General features: G+C 39.4%; 1 protein-coding gene across 34 annotated transcripts in view; it reads right to left on the minus strand.

The window, feature by feature from the left end:
• SIPA1L1 (signal induced proliferation associated 1 like 1) overlaps window positions 1–12074 on the minus strand; it is a 500369-nt gene that overhangs the window by 148633 nt on the left and 339662 nt on the right. Inside the window, exon 1 of one of the 34 annotated variants that reach the window (XM_067731517.1) lies at window positions 7135–7154. The exons of the other annotated variants lie outside the window; for them this stretch is intronic. The gene's annotated coding sequence lies outside the window, so the exon portion shown is untranslated. Of the gene's footprint in view, window positions 1–7134; window positions 7155–12074 lie in introns of those variants that run through there. 34 annotated transcript variants of the gene reach the window in all.

Consider the following 12074-nt stretch of genomic DNA (forward strand, 5'->3'; position numbering starts at 1 on the left):
TCCCTTAGAATAGAGTTCACTGCAGGACTGTCTTTTTTTTAGGATATGTGAAGTTATATCCATTGTAGGAGGAAACTGAAGGCCAGCACCAAAATACAGTAAATAGCACTGACTTGAAAAATCTCCACTCTTCGTCGTCACTACTACAGGACACCTTTTCAGAACCATCTCATATGCTTCCTGTGTTTTTTAATGGGTTTTAAAAAACCTTATACAGATATAACTATATTTCTTTGTAATTTTAAAGAAATGCCAAGACTCCTATTACATCTTGATTATAACAATAATTCAATGTTATCTTTTAATTTCAAAATATAGACGGGCACATAGGGGCGAGAGTACTCACAGTTTAATGACCTGTAAAAACTGAGGAGGTTCAAGATGGACAACTAAGTTAAATAACAGATTTTCTTTTCTTGTCATGAGGACCTTTTTTCCTTTTCCCCTTCCTCTTTCCCGTCCTTATTTATAGCAACAAACCCCTTTAGGCACAATATGAAACTTCAGACACAGAGTAGCATCTATACAAACATATATGCTTTGCATTGATTCAAGTACTAGTTGAAAATAAAGATGCCATCCATGTGTGTAATATGATGACACATCAATAACACCTAAAACCTACTCCTTGGGGTTGATGGAAAGAGCAAACATATGCTGACAGTTATTAGCAATTCTCCTAATTATCAGCAAACCTGCCTAAGCATCATTAAATATGGTAAAAAACGACAGAATAGAAGGGCAATACAAATTTACAGCATGTCACCTCCATCTGTTGAAAGAGTAAACTATTTAAGAAATATCCTTGTTATATATTTAATTTTACAGCTCTAGGTACTATTTGAGTCCATGGGAGATCCATTTACCTAGAATACCAATACCAGTCTAGTTGCATGAGGTCCTGGAAACTATAAGAAAAGGCGAAGATGTGTTCAACGTCTAGTAGATGAAAGTCTTTCCATCACTCAAGGTCTATCACCAGGTAATCTATCAGCTTTTTCTGATAATACCATTCTTCCAGAAGAAGTACCTCCCCCTCTCCTCTAAATCACCCTAAGCCTTTCTGTATTCTCTTCTGAACACAGACCACACACTTGGTGCTAGGGATATTTGGGGAAACAGTCCCTCCCTCCAAGGGAAGCTACAGGTATAAAAACAGTCCCTGTCATCCTGGCTCACTGAGACATTTACATTCTTGACCTCTCCCCCTCCTTCCCGAAACTCTGTCTTCTCTAGGCCTCCATGATGAACACGGTCTCCTTAACTTCTGGTGCCTCTTTCTTTTGGCTCATTCCTCAGGATCACTGGTGGGCTCCATTCAAAAGCTAGTGATTCCAGGGGGGTATGCTTGGCTTACTTCTCTTACCAGTCTTCAGAGTTTTGGAAGGGGCTGTAAAGGGTATCAGCATTAGGATGCATTTGAGCACCGAGTGCATTAGGATGAGATCGCAGGCCTGGGTACACTGGAGCAAAGATATTAACTCTGGAGAGCAGGGTGTTGACTTCATTGGATCAGCTGCCTGTGCAACTGAATGAAGCAGAATAATGAAATTACTTCGGGAGATATCTGCATGGTAGCCACTACTGTCTGGTGATGTCATAGGTACCCACAGCTTTAAATATTATTATCTCTATGCAGTTACCTCCAAATTTCTTCTCATGACCCTCTCCCCTAAACTCCAAATAAAATATATGCACGTGCTCATTTGATATCTTCCCTTTTTATCTATTTTCAACAATGAATTAACTAACAAGCAGAAAAAATGGGAAAATAAAATTTTTCCAAGAAATAACTGGGTGATAAGGAAGTGAGAACAATAAATAATTGAAGGAACCAAACGAAAGGAACAACATGGGAAACTTTCTTTATGCCAAGGGCATAAAGAATAGTTTAAAGGTTACACAAGAAGACGTGGGAAGGAAAGAAAAAACCAACAACTTACAGTTCCTGCCCTGAAATAATCTGCAATACGATGTTACATTCACTAAAAAGATGTAGCATTCCTAATCAATTACTTCCATATTCCAAAATGGGATGTTGTTAGATTCCTTAACTGGTACAGCCTCAAATACAGGGCCAACTCTCAATGCTTCCAGGCAATAGAAGGAATTTTGATGATGAATAACTATACAAATACCCCGAGATTCCACAGATGTACAACATCAGTATTTATGAAAATGTCAATGTAAATAGTTTATGAAGTTGTATACACAGATTTAAAATACCCATAAATATTTTTGCTTTGGATTGTAACAGGAAACTTTATTTTAAAACAGAAATATCACACCACAGTACTTGAACATTAGATTAGCTAAGATAACCAAAGAAGGCCAACAATTCTCTTTACATCCCTTCTTGGCTTTCCTGAATTTCACTCACATTACATAAAAGTAACATCTCAGATAGAAGGACGCCTCACTCTTTCAAGTTAGCCTGAAACACATACAAACGACTCCGTACAATGTTCTGGATAATTTAAGCTTTATGAATCAGCACATAACTTTTCAGACTGGACTTTCCCCCTTCTTTCATTTCCGTTCTATCCCTTCAACAAAAAGCAGGAAGGACTGAGAAGAGAGGAGTTGATAAATCTAGTTCCTGCTCTCCAAATGTTCACTACCTAAAAAAGACAGCACTGATGGAGACAAAGTAGATGCAGATAACTTGCCCTGGAATTACCAAAGTGAAAAAAGAAGTTATGGATACAAAATATACATAACAGGATAAAGTTACATTTGAGTTTAGAGATAAGAAAGCAATTTAAAATGTGCTTGTCTGGAGACCTCCCTGGTGGTCCAGCGGTAAAGAATCCGCCTTCCAACGCAGGGGATGCGGGTTCGATCCCTGGTGGGAGAACTAACATCCAATATGCCGCGGGGCAACTAAGCCCGCTCGCCACAACTACTGAGCTTGCACACCTCAATGAGAGAGCCCACGCACTCTGGAGCCTGCGTGCCACAGCCAGAGAGAGAAAACCTGCACACTACAACTACAGAGAAGCCCAAGCGCCACAAGTAGAGAAACCTGAGCGCCGCAACAAAGAGAATGCGCACCATAACGAAAAGATCCTGCCTGCCTCAACGAAGATCCCATGTGCCGCAACTAAGACCCGACGCAGCCAAAAAATAAATAAATAAGGAAAATAAATAAATTAAATAAATAAATATTTTTTAAACAAGTGCTTGTTTGGACAGAGTGAGGACCAAAAGAGATAATAACATTTGCCTCCCACCCACCCTCCAAACTAAAAAAGTTCAACGAAGAAAGTTCCATTTCAAAGGCCTAGTAAGGCTTGAAGATACTTTGCATAGTTGCGGGTGAAGGAAACAATAGGAAAATTTGGCAGTGAGCTTGATGGCAGAAGTGGGGTGATAAAATTAAAAACGCATGGAGCAAGATACATGGTAGAATTACTGATGGGTACGGAAACGACTCCATAGCTGGCAAAGTAAAGGAGAATAGAATAAATTCGAACACTTATATTTAAATATGACAAAATTTACGCAATAAGCAATTAATATAATGCCAAAGAGCTAGGTGTGAGGAGCTTGAAGTAGGGAGGTAAAAGGTAAAAAGCAGGGTAAAAGGTAATAAGTAGAAGGTAACAGTGAACCAGGATTATTAGGGGAAAAATAGTGTTTGAGGTGCAGCAAATGAACACTTTCATGGAAAAGAAATCAGAGCTCACCAACTCATCAGGGGCATGGAGTTTCCACGGCCGGCACCCAGGATATCAAGAGAGCAGACTAGATCCACGAAGGTAGTGAGTGTTTTGAAAATACTAATTTGTACATTCATATTCATTTAAAATCCATTAAAAAGTTATTCATCAATCCTGCAAACTGTGATCTAGTACTGATCATCCTATTACCAAACAGGATCTGGGGAAGGGCATGTGAGAAATGGATGTCAGGGGAGACAACCGATAAATGTCTACTATACAGGGGGAAAGGCTTATCAACTTTCCCTGAATTGTGCTTCAAATCCAAGTTATTAATTCATAAGAAAGGGTTCCATAAGTAAATAAGGCAGGGACACACTATCACCTCTGTTACGACATGATATATATGTTAGTATATTAAGGCTCCATGAAATCTACAGTTTAAAAAAATAACAAGAAAAACAAAAACCCAACACTTACTATTAAACTAAGATATTTCTTAACTGATTTGACCATGGACTAACTTAAAAAAAATTTTTTTATACAGTGCATCCTATTGAATGTAACTGGGCACAAACAAGCCCAGCTTCAGAAGAATTCAGGATACAAACAAAATGATATATACATTATAAATTTAGCTATGCTTTTTAAAGTTATGTAAAGATATATAAACAAGCCAAAGGAAGCTCACCAAAGGATTTATAATGCTTGTTGTTACATAGTTAGATTATGAATAATTTCTTTTTTTCTTTCTTTTTGGTATTTGTCTATATTATTTATTTTCTAAAATGAGTACTATAACTTTTATAATCAGAAGAAAAAACTTAGGAGAAAAAAAGAAACATCATCCTGTTACTAAAAAAATAAAATAAAATATGATCTGGGTATGTAGTATGATTTTGACTACTAATTATTAAAGACTGCACCATGTTAAACCTCCAACCATTCAAATCACCAAACAAGTCAAAATTCAACAGATATCAGGTCCTTCCAATAAGATGACCTTATGCTAAATCCCCTGATTAAAATGGAATCAAAGAGGGCTACATAAAGTATAGATTACTGAAGATTGTAAGGTTAGCAGTATTTACAGGATTTGAATAATTACTCAATACAGATGATTAACACAATGGCTTATATTTCCTCATTTCTTTGTATTTAATATTGCTTTTTTAATATTTAATACTGACATACCCAAGAGTCTCCATTTCACCCTTTCACAAGGTTGCAGTGATGTGGGCAGTCAGGTGAGGCTGCCTAAACAAAGCACAGCCTGAGTCATCATCACTCGTTGCCCTTTCCTGGAACACATCTCTTTCCAATGTACACGTACTTCTCACCTTTTGTCCTCACAACCCTCCTTCTGCAGAGATTCGGGCTAAAGTGGAAGAAGGTCACCATTTGGACTGCAGACCAACACTCTGGAGAGCATTATAACAGTGCTATGAGCTTTCGATGGCTCAAGAAACTGAAACTGTATATTTAACCCAGAAAGGAAGAATCTAGTAGTATTGACTTTCTCTGAGGGCAGGAAGGAAAGAGATGGTCTGAACTGTATTAAGTCAGATTTAAACTATACAAGCCATGAAAAATTGCCTTTGATCCACACATGATGAACCACAGCTGAGAATCTGCATCACTAAGGACAGCTTTTCAGGCTGCCAGCGTGGGCTATTCGAGCACTGTTCAATGCTTTGCCCTGAGCTAGTCACTATCAGAGGGGGAGGCAAAGAAGGAACATTTCCACTCTCAGGTTCCTACAATCTAACTGGAAGAGGAAAAGAGGAGTGTAGGAAACCAGAGGCTTCAGTAAGACAGAACAACTGGCTTTGTCAAAGACATCATGGTTTTCTCATTTGAGTATTTATATTCCAAAAAGAATTTAAGAAAGGGCACCTTGAGGCATATTTAACGTTGGCTTAGGAAGAGTAGAAAGCCACATCCATAAGAACAACAGGTGAACAGAAAGTTCCTTCCACACGACACGCTAATATCCTAAACGATATTAATCACGATTGATATCAACAGTAACCATATTTCACATAGCAGCTTTTAAAATACCACCCAAGAACCAAGAGCTTAAAAGGAAAAAACTGAAACATAAAATCATTCCACATTGCCTTAGTGTTTCCTTAAATACAGATTGCAGATGGGTTATTTGTCTGTTTCACTGTACTCTTATTTCTGAGGATAAACTCTCTCCCCACAGAGCCTGGAGAACGTGGGACTCCGCCATGCTTTCCACTCTCTGACCCTGTGCATCCTCTCAGCCCTCACAAGCACCCTGGGAGGTGAGTATCTCCCCTTTGGAGAGGTGAGCACACTGTGTCTGACAAAGCGCTCGCTGTGTGGAGGGCTCTCAATAAATACTGGGGTAGCAGTTAGAGGATTTACGGCAGAAGAACTATTTTGAAAATACATTATAAAAGAAAAAAGGCCTCCATTTGTAGCCTGAGTATCACTTCTGAAGTCCAATCCAGACATGAATCTCTACACCCAGTGGGGAAAAATATGGATAATTAACTTCCTGAAAATGCTGCAGTGGTCATGTCACTTGTCTTTCGTGAAACTTCAGAGGCCCCTCAATTGCAGCCCCATTATTGTGTGACTCAGGCCTGGAGCTCAGAATTAAGTGGCACCCACCCCTAAAAGCCTTCCTTCTTCCTGTAACAGCAGGGAATAGTCTGCCCTCCACAAACCAGCACCTTTTCCTAAGGCTCCACAGTGACTGAACCGGAATGGAGGGTGTCCCTCTTGACCTTACATTCAGAACTTTAAAACTGTGAGTTATCAGAATGAATACCTTGCCTGATCCCTTCATTTTCCACGTGGAGTGTGTCTCAGGGCCACCGTTAAGTCCACCAAGGTTAAACGGCCGGGGCTGAGCCCACATGTGAAGCCAGACTTCCTCATTCCCTGACTCCTACCCTGTCTGCTTCACCAGGCTGTCCTTCAAGAACATGCTTTCTCAAAAATCTGCTGTCACCAGCTGTAACTACAGTCTGAGCATCCATCTTGTACCACCTACTGTGCACTAACTACCTCCTTTACTCCCCACATCAACCTGCAGGCAGGTATCATCCCCCGCAGTTTGTATTAAGACCCTGCCACTCAGAAGAGACTGGCTCACTGCTGGGTCTGATCCCTAAGCCATGTTCCTGGCACCGGAGGACCCACCCTCCATAAAATGCCTCTCCTTCTCCTACTTTCTGAAATTAACTCTACACATGGTTGGGGCCTTTCCTCCTCAATTAGATTTTAGGTTCTGGAGGACAGAGATCCATCCTTACCCTCAAAGCACCTAAGCTCAGTATCCTTGAAATGGAATCCTTTGCAACAAAAGCCATGCGGTTCCAGCTGAGATGAACTAGAAATTAACTGATACATTAATAGAATTTATACTGTAATCTAAAAAGTAATTATGGTCATCTCATAAAAACTGTGTTGAGGGAGACATGTCAAAAAAAGTCACCATCACTGAAATTTAATATAGATTTCAGCTTCATGGTTCTCTCTTAAGGAGTCTTCACAACAGTCGTGAGTGAAAAATAAGAGCGGTTTGACCCTCCTCTCTTCAGTCCACTCATCATCAAAGTACCTGAAAAATAGCCATAATAATGAGAAAATCTCTTAAAAGAGCAACAAGAAGTGAATCAGAACTGGATAAGGCACCACCACATGAGATAACTAATGCACAATAGAATCTGCTGTTAAGAATCCTAGCAAAATAAATAAACACATTCACAGGAAAAGGGAAGGAGGGGAGGTTAGTACAGCACAGGCGGCAGAGACAACAGAAAACAGAAATCAAAGATCACTGCCATCAAATTAATAATGGTCAAAATAATTTTTATCTTTTACCATCAAATAATTTTTCTCCCATACGAAGTCTCCACTTTGCTGCCCCCTTTTCAGTTGTTTTTAAAAAATGAATACGCTTTGTTAAAAAAAAAAAACAAAACTGAAATAGTGCTAAAAAAGTGAAAAATACATCTTTCCTTCAAGATATCCCAACCCCAATGGTAGCCCCCCCCACTGGTTCATGAATTCTTCCAGACTCTGCGGGCGGTCGGGAGCACAAACACAATAAGACAGGCACTGAATAAGAAGGAGGGAGGGAAAGGATGCAGTGCAGGGAACAGCTCACATCTGAAGAGATTTGACTCCAGTGCTTACAGAACCAGAAAAAAAAGAAAAGAAAGGTGGAGGGTGGATGATGAAGCGTGAAACAATCTACTTATGTTCAGGAGAGGCAGGGGACCTCCCGTGCCAACCTGACATAAAGCACTTGATGAAACACTTCACAACTGACACATTTTGAATCTTTTATATACTTATCCTGGTTCTGAAAACAGGAGCCCTGTACAAATGTTTCTGGCAACTTGTCAACAAAAATTAAGACAAAAGCAAATGAAAGAATTTTAAGTCAATGCACACCACAACCCTCCAAGGCTTTTTTTACTATGTAAATTTTTTACTAATTATATAAAAATTTTAGTTTTCTTTTACTAATTATGTACATATACAAATATACATAAACATTATAACCTTCAAATGAAGTTATTTTTATCTATGCCTCTAAACTTAAAACCCTCTGATTCCGGGCTTCCCTGGTGGCGCAGTGGTTGAGAATCTGCCTGCCAATGCAGGGGACACGGGTTCGAGCCCTGGTCTGGGAAGATCTCACATGCCGCGGAGCAACTGGGCCCGTGAGCCACAATTACTGAGCCTGGGCGCCTGGAGCCTGTGCTCCACAACAAGAGACGACCGCACACTGCGATGAAGAGTGGCCCCTGCTTGCCACAACTAGAGAAAACCCTTGCACAGAAACGAAGACCCAACACAGCCATAAATAAATAAATTAATTAATTAATTTAAATCATATGGGCTTCTAAGAAGACCTCTGTTTAAAAAAACAAACCTCTGATTTCTAAATGAGATCTTATAAATCTATTATTACTTAAATGTTCATTTACAAACTAGGGGAAAAAAAGTTAAGTAAAACGCAAACTGACCAAGTGTTCAAAGATAAAACCTTGCGGCAGGAAGTCTTCTTTTGTTTCTTGGTCACCCTTTTCATTTTTGTGGCAAAGTGAAATAAATCCCCTAACTGGACATAGTAAGTTTGATCTTAAAATGTAGTCCTGTTTGCATTATCACTCGCTTTAAAATGTGATCACTTTGCCTATGCAGGTGTTTCTATAAAGTGCACGCAGGCAAGCACAACACTTACACTCTCTTGCTCGAAACCTCACAATAACTTCCCTCTGCTCTCAAGGCAAGAGAATTTCCCAAATGCATGATGCATCTCCCTGGTTAACAGCACAGCCTCTCTGCACTCTCTGAACCTGAAGCTCCAGTAGAAGGGAAAAAAGGGGAACCAGCTGCGAGTACTTTAACGCACCTTGAATGCACTCTGGAGCCTCAGGAGAAACCAGGTGGCAACTTCTGCTGAAAACCTCACACAATTCTCTTCCCTCCTTCTCTGTGCTTAGTCCTACCCATCCCTCTTTCTACTGCTGAACTCTTTCTTTTCCTTCAAGACTGCATCTGGGTATTGCCTCTTCCAGGAAGTTTGTCCACACTCCGCCCCATCCCCTGACACGTTACCTTTTTACAGCATCCCTTGAGAGGACTGCAGGTAATTTATGGTGATTAAAAAACAAGAGAGGGATTCTCCACTTTCAAGAAATTGATTTCACTTTGCATTATTACCTTCTAACACCAGCTGTGCTGGGAATAAAAAGCGAGGGACGGTCAGTTTGAAGTTTTCTGACAAAGTAACTGATTTTGAAAATTTTTTGATGAAACTTTTGTTAAAATAGGTTTAAAAGAATGGATATGTTGGAGTAAAAAAAAAAAAGTTTCAACAGAGCACAAATGCAAGAAAAAGCCTAACTAGTGTTACAACAATCGTGGGTGTAATAAGCAACAAAAAACATACAAATCAAAACAACACTGCATCATTTTATACCTATTAGGAAAAATTCTAGGGATGTCAGTCCTCCCACTGTTAATGGTGCTACAGTTAAAACAGACATCCTTGTGTTGGTAGAAGCAATGGAAACTGGTAGAACCGTTTCAGGAATTAAAAAAAGGTGGGTAAACCAGAAAATATTCATACTGTTGGGCTCCGTATTCTCTCTTTCAACATTTGCAAATGGATGGCTGTCCAGCAGCAGAAGGGATTTTCCTCTGCTGAGCCCCAGGTCTTCTCACACTTCCACCAGCCCTCTCTAATCATTGTTCCTTCAGCAAGCCCTGTGAATTTCCCATTCCTGTGAGCTATGGGCATCCACTCTTTCTCTTACAGTCCCCAACACTCCCCCCACATTCTTAGTCCCCAAAAGGCAATCATAAAGAACATCTTGATTTTTTAAAGTCTCCTGATACACCACCCACTAAGACACAAGTGTTTCAGGCCAGGGACTGCACCTTATTTAACTTTATGATCCTTAGCCTTTAATAGAGAATGTCAACTACATCTGAACAGGAAAACAAGTGGTACAAGAAACATTGAGAAGTGATTTTTACCATCTGTGAGAAGGAAAACCTGTGGTACAAAGATACTCATTACTCTGCTCTTTATTTAGCTTTTCACTTATTTTTTTTTACCAAAGTAATGCATACACTCGTTAAAGCAAATAGTACCTTCAGGCATTTAAGGAAAAAACAAAACCAAACAGTAGTGCTTTATTTCATCTTCTCCATTCCCAGGAGCAATCACTTTCAATTCATAGCACTGTTTCCTCCAGTATTTCCATGTTCCTAAATAACATGCTTATGCGCTATTTCTTGATTTATCAATCTTAGATATTCTCTGTTGAAGTTCTGTTTTGGAAGATGAGAAGTAAGCATGCTTCCAGTAAGTGTCTCCCCACTTCCCTTGCCCTATTTTATGTAACTATGCATGGATAGATGTATAAGTGTATGTCACAGTTATATCACATATATACATCAGGATTTACATTACTACGGCTGTATTTGCTCAGTTGCTTACTTTTATTTTTCCTGGAGTTAATAACTGCTTCTTTTCGATTGCTTAGTTTCTATATACCTACCCATAATTCCTTCTAAATTCAACAAGAGAAGCAAACAAACAAACAAACAAAAACACTTTTCTCATTCCTGTTTCTCACATGGTCAAAAGTAACAGGTGCCCATTCCATTTCTCTCTCCTGGAGACTTCTCTCCATCTTCATGCTCCAATCCAGCCCTGCTGATCTCCAGGTCTACTGCACAGGCACCTCCAGAAAGACATCATCACCATCATCATCCTGACATTTCCTTCCCTCCTCTCCTGGGATGAATGCCATGCTTCCCAGATCTCATTATCTTTCTCTTTCTTAGTTTATTCCCTCATTTTAATGGACCACTATCCTCATTCAGCAACTGCCTAAGAAAAGTACCTAAGTGTTAAAGTTTTGAGTCTTGGCACATCTAGCCTTAATCTGACTGATGGTTTGGCTGGGTATAAAATTCTAGGTAGTAAGACATTTACCACTAGAATTTTTAAGGTATTATTTCATTATCTTCTAGCTTCTACTGTTGGAATTGAAAGGTCCAATGATATTCTGATTCCTGATCTTTTATACAAGTTCTTTTCCAGTAATATTTTAGGATCATCTTTTCAGTACTGGAGTGGCCTCTGTGCGAGTCTTTTTATAGTCCTTGTATTGGACACCCAATAGGCCTTTTCAACATAAAAACATACCTCTTTCAGTTAAGTGAAATGTTATTTCATTATTTGTTTTGATATTTCCTTTTCTTCCTTTTTTCTTTCATTTTGTAAATGTTTTATTTATTGGATACTGTACTCCCTCAATAGTTTCTTATCTCTTCTCTCACACCCCCCATTTCTTTTTCATTTAGGTACTTGGGAAAATCTTTGACCTTTATTTTCAAACCAGACTATTTAATTTTTCCTATTTATTCTTTTTTTTTTTTTTGCAGTACACGGGCCTCTCACTGTTGTAGCCTCTCCCGTTGCAGAGCACAGACTCCGGACACTCAGGCTCAGCAGCCATGGCTCACAGGCCCAGCCGCTCCGTGGCATCTGGGATCCTCCCAGACCGGGGCACGAACCCGTGTCCCCTGCATTGGCAGGTGGACTCTCAACCACTGTGCCACCAGGGAAGCCCCCTATTTATTCTTGAACTCAATTTTGAAAAAAATTTGTGTCCTCTCATTGTTTCTTCCATTAAAAAAAAAAATCTGTTCTTGTTTCATGACTATGATATTTTGTCTTATCCCTGCTATTATTAAACTAATTTGAAAGTGTTCTTTTTTTTAATACTACTTTCATTTTTAAAAAAAAATTATTTGGCTGTGCTGGGTCTTAGTTGCAGCACGCGGGATCTTTGTTGCCACATGCAGAATCTTTAGTTGTGGCATGTAGGCTCTTTAGCTGCA

The sequence above is a fragment of the Pseudorca crassidens genome, chromosome 1 (genome assembly GCF_039906515.1).
Source record: "Pseudorca crassidens isolate mPseCra1 chromosome 1, mPseCra1.hap1, whole genome shotgun sequence".
Taxonomy (NCBI): domain Eukaryota; kingdom Metazoa; phylum Chordata; class Mammalia; order Artiodactyla; family Delphinidae; genus Pseudorca; species Pseudorca crassidens.